This window comes from Siniperca chuatsi, linkage group LG13 (assembly GCF_020085105.1).
Source record: "Siniperca chuatsi isolate FFG_IHB_CAS linkage group LG13, ASM2008510v1, whole genome shotgun sequence".
Lineage (NCBI taxonomy): Eukaryota > Metazoa > Chordata > Actinopteri > Centrarchiformes > Sinipercidae > Siniperca > Siniperca chuatsi.
In genome coordinates, this window is record NC_058054.1 from 480,001 (window position 1) to 485,000 (window position 5,000).

At 46.5% G+C, this 5,000-nt stretch overlaps 1 protein-coding gene and 1 long non-coding RNA gene across 6 annotated transcripts in view; one reads left to right on the forward strand and one right to left on the reverse strand.

The window, feature by feature from the left end:
• The window catches only part of LOC122886938, a 3,936-nt gene extending 148 nt beyond the window's left edge, over positions 1-3,788 (reverse strand). The window contains exons 1-3 of one of the 4 annotated variants that reach the window (XR_006380438.1): positions 3,774-3,788; positions 2,019-3,190; positions 500-1,924 (exon numbers count right to left, since the gene is read on the reverse strand). This is a non-coding gene — a long non-coding RNA (uncharacterized LOC122886938). Of the gene's footprint in view, positions 1,925-2,018; positions 3,373-3,773 lie in introns of those variants that run through there. The other 3 variants (XR_006380437.1, XR_006380439.1, XR_006380436.1) reach the window with 3 other exon arrangements.
• The window catches only part of slc4a2a (solute carrier family 4 member 2a), a 33,532-nt gene that overhangs the window by 1,855 nt on the left and 26,677 nt on the right, over positions 1-5,000 (forward strand). Inside the window, exon 1 of one of the 2 annotated variants that reach the window (XM_044219554.1) lies at positions 3,967-4,072. The exons of the other annotated variant lie outside the window; for it this stretch is intronic. The gene's annotated coding sequence lies outside the window, so the exon portion shown is untranslated. Of the gene's footprint in view, positions 1-3,966; positions 4,073-5,000 lie in introns of those variants that run through there. 2 annotated transcript variants of the gene reach the window in all.

Consider the following 5,000-nt stretch of genomic DNA (forward strand, 5'->3'; position numbering starts at 1 on the left):
ACCAGACACATGCTGGACTAAATTAAATGACTGGTTTTCTGTTGCAAAACCGTATGTTGAATCAATGTGGATATTATTTGTTCAGAAACTTCATGTGCAAGGCTAGCATTCGGTCTAGGTGGGCAACAGACCATAAGGCAAAGGACAGGTACAATGCAACAAACAAAAAAAACCCAGATTCTATAGTTTTGAGGCTTCTATCTGTATTAATGTGGCAATTAAAACAAAAACAGTACAGCCAGGCCAGAACTCAAATATTCATAGTTAAGGGGGGCAACAGGCGACAACCAGTTCTGTTAAAGAAAGTCTAGATTAGTAGAGGAAATACTGACATTCAAAATAAAACTTGCCGCCCACTTAGGAGACAGGAAGTGAATGCTATTTCATGCCATTGGTGCAGCTTTGTAATGTGTCATCTTGTTTTAGAGCATCTTGGGCTATAATCAAGGGAAAGCTAGCTTGAGAGACCTTAGCTAAAGCTACGTTTAGTTATTTGTAAATTAAAAAAAGTTTTGACAGTTTATTCAATTTGTTCCACAAATAAAGCAGCTAAAAAAAAAAATTAAAAATTTATGATTGAGAACAGAAACCGCTAAACTCCTGCTAAAAGGCAGCTAGCTTAACAGATCTCAGTAACTGCCGTCATTTTTTGACTCCAGTGAATTTTATGTGATTTGGTGGTTAAGCTGCCTTTAATTCACATTCTTAAATGTATTAATTTTAAATTAATTATATTGAATTCAATATAAAACCCAATATTCTGCCAGCTAGAAACTCAGCCAAGCACACAAACATTTGATTCCTATAAGCTGGATGGACTGTAAATAAAGTTAAAACGGATCAGATAGCCGAGTTGGTCGATACTGCAGTTTCTCTGTACAACGACTCTGGTAAAGCAGGGACTCCGATGCCAAGATAAGCACACAGTAGAGTTCAAAGGGCAGTCTTTACTCGAGAGCCACGGGTCCTGCACAGGAATTCAGGCCAAGACAAGCAAACCAATCAGACAAGTAATCAAGAAACAAGACAAAAGTCCAAAAACCGAAGACAAACATTAGTAATGCTGGAGAACGATGAACACACGAAGTAGGACAAAGACAATCTGGCAAACAGCAGAGAACACAGCAAGGTATATAAGGGGTTTGCTGAGGGAGGATCCAGGGGCAGGTAACAGGGCACAGGTGTGGTGAGCAGGGGAAACACCAGGGCAGGAACTGAAATGACAGGAGAGTTAGTACTTCAAAACTAAACAGGAAACACAATGGACAAGATTAACAGGATGTTACAGTGCCCCCCCCCTCTTTTAAGGACGGCTCCTTATGTCCCAGGTTGGTCCAGGGGGTGCTGATGGGAGGCCCTGAGGGATGGGTCCAGAATGTCCCATGTGGAAACCTCCAGCCCGTGTCCCTCCCAGTCAACCAGATATTGGCGACCCCAGCCTCTACAGCAGACGTTTTACCGTGTAGACAATGACCTAGGGGGTGGAGGGGGGAACCAAGGTGCTCGTCTTGACCTTCGAGACATGAAGGTCCCAGCCTTCCTCCAGGTGAAGTGGCAATGACACTAGTGCCTGAGTAGATGATACCGTTGTCTCCTCTTCCAGATCTGGGAGAAGGGTGGCAGATAACTGTACATGCACTGGAAAGTGAGAGTTATTAGCATATTCTACCCATAATAACTGTCGGCGCCATGAGGTGGGATTCTGTGAGGCCATACAACGAAGCCCTGTCTCCATCTCCTGGTTGTAGCATTCAGTCCGACCATTGGACTGGGGGTGGAAGCCAGAATAGAGACTTGCTGTGGCCCCAATTAGCCTCTTGTTTCTGGAAGGAGTTCCACAGGTTAACTGGGGACCCCAGTTGGACACCACATCCTGGGCAAGGCCATGTAACTGAAAAACATGGCAGAGCATAACCTCCGCCATCTGCTTGCGGAGTGGAGTTTGGGCAGAGGAACAAAAAAAAAAAAAAAAATAGCCATGTTAGAAAAATGATCAATAGTGAGTATCCCAATCTTACCTGCAGACTGGGGCAGTCCAGTGACGAAGTCCAGCGAGATGTGGGACCAAGGCCACCGTGGTACTGGGAGGGGGGGATGCAATAATCCAGTCGGACACTGGCGGGACATTTTATTTTGGGCACGAATTTGATAAGCAGCGATTCCCTTGCGTCCTCCTCCAGGGAGGGCCATCAGAAGCGCTGTCTGAGGAGGCTGAGCGTCCGAAGAACCAGTCGACTATGAACTGGAGCTTGGAGTCCAGCAAGGTGAGGGTGAAGTATGGATGCGGAGGCGAACCGTTCCTTGAGTCCGAAAAGCCTGTTCAGATTGAGGGGGGGGGGGGACCACTGGAACTTGGTGCCTGGGGAGGTAAGGGTATGCAGAGGAGCAGCAACAAAACTGTAGTATCTGATTAACAGTCTATAAAAGTTAGCAAACACCAGAAATCTCTGTACTTGCTTGTGTTCAGAGGGCACCGGCCAGCCCCAGAAAAGTCCAAAACAGAACGGCAAACAGGGAATTGTTTGTCCCATTCTGCTGTAGCCCATTCCCGTGCTCTCCCCGAGAGTTTGGTGATCACGAACGCCACTCTGAGGCACTCAGTAGGGTAAGACCGGGGCTGGAGCTCGAAGGTGAGGGAACAGTTAAAAACCTGCAGAGAGCACATCACCATCGTACCTTTCCACATGTGGCGCCCAGGGTTCAGGACGGGGACTAGGTAGACTCACCGAAGCAGCGGTATGCTGTAGAGCAGGGGAGACAGGGGACGCTGGGTCTGCTGAAGGTTGAGGGTTGAGACTCTTGGACACCGCCGACCAAACTCGTTAGCATGTGCTCGTGGTGGTATAGTCTCTTCCCCTGAGACTGTCATGGCCAGATTGTACTGTAACGATTCTGGCAAGAGACTGAAAAGCACAGGACATAGAGTAAAGTTCAAAGGTCAGACTTTACTGAAGAGCCGGGGGTCCTGCGCGGGAATTCAGTCCAAGGCGAGCAGGCAAAGTCCAAAAACCAAAGACACAAACATTAGTAATGCTGGAGAGTGATGAACACACGAGGTAGAACAAAGACAATCTGGCAAAGAGCAGAGAACACAGCAAGGTATATAAGGGGTTTGCTGAGGGAGGATCCAGGGGCAGGTAACAGGGCACAGGTGTGGTGATTAGGGGCCGGGGAAACACCAGGGCAGGAACTGAAACGACAGGAGAGTTAGTACTTCAAAACAAAACAGGAAACACAATGACAAGATAAACGGGAGGTTACACTGAGTGTTCAGTGCAGTATATCTGCAGTTTTTAGGTAAATTAATCAGCCGAAAAAGACACCTTCAGGTCTGTGAGCCAATGAGAAGAGAGTAGAGTCTCCACATGTGAGGTGTGTCATTTCCTTCAGTGCTTTTTATTTACCAGATGATTAGCAAAGAAACGTTCACGTCCTCAAGACTTTCAGTCGCGTTAACGTGATGTTCTGTCAGGTAACAAACTGAATAATGTTTCCTGTTGTGTGTTACCTGTGAAAGGTGACCTGCAGTACTTCCACTCTGATCCAGATACATACATTTACACACTGTACATCAGTTACACTGTAGCTGTGGAACTAAACAGGTCCGGGTCAGGTGAGCTTTACCTGGCTGCGTGTGGCATGATGATGCAGTCAGGTGAGTGATGATGCAGAGGATCAGCGACATCATCAGACCAAAACAGCAGTTTGTCTGCAGCTGTGTGTGTGTGTGTGTGTGTGTGTGTGTGTGTGGACAGCCAGGGGGCGGGACTAACCTTGACTGACAGCTTGGTTGCCATGGTGACCTTCAGCTGATCAGGTTTCTATAGAGAGAGTTGGCCCTTTTCTCCATTCTTTCTCTGTCTGCTTTCCTCTCTAACTCCTCTCTGTTTCCTCTCGTTCTCCTCTTTTCATCTCTTCTTTCTTCTCATTTCCTTCTCCCTCTCCTCCTCCCCCATCCTCCCCCATCCTCCCCCATCCTCCCTCTCTCCCTGTTCTCTCCCTGTTCTCTCCCTGTGTTGGTTTCAGTCTTTGCATTATAATTTCTCTCTTTCAGTGCTGCGAGGACGCTGAGGTAGGCTCCAACTCTCTTCCTGTTTCACACACATGCACACACACACACACACACACACACACACATTCACACACACACACACACACACACATGCACACACACACACACTCACACACACCGTGACATTAAGAGCAGGACTCAGATCAGCTGTTTCTCTGTAGAAACTCCTGACACCACGTTGAGTCAATGAATCTTAAAGTGCATATTTTTCTCAAAACTTATCAGCAAACCAAATAATCTTCAATGACCAAGTTTTTTTAAAAGATGATTTTATGCGTTTTAGTGTTTTTTGCTCGTGGCAGTAAAGCTAGACATGGCCTGCATCTTAACCACCACGACACCCTTAATGACAATGCTTTTTAAACCCTCTCTTTCTGCAATATCTGTGCGAGTTAGAAAGAAGCAGACTTACACTGCTAGACGTCCATCCAGCGCTCTGTCCTCTGTCCTCTGTCCTACGAGAAGAGCATCAGACATAACTCAGTTAAACACAACCCCTGGAGACACCGAGCGTCTTTTTGTCTCAGAGCTTGTCTAAAACTCTCCACAGTGGAGAAATCTGAAAACTTCTGTCAGTCTGTTCGGAGTCTGTGTGTCAGTAAAGTTAAAAAGACAACTTCCTGTCTCGTCGAATCGTCTCTGTGATGTTTTAAATTTCAGCACAGAGGCTGTCATTGATCCTGTCGCAGCGACCTGATCGACGTCTCACTGCTTGTTTATTAACTGAAACAGACCAGAAGATGTAGCTGTTTCTCAGCTGTTCAGGTGTTTCAGCGTGGACAGGTATCGTTGCTGTGGACACACATTGTTTTCAGATTGAGCTGAATGAGTGTGAGTCAAGTGCGCTGTTTACTGCCAGTACAATAAGTTTGTGTTATTATTGTTCCAGTTACCTGCTCAGACTGTTTCTTGGCTGAGTCCAGACTCC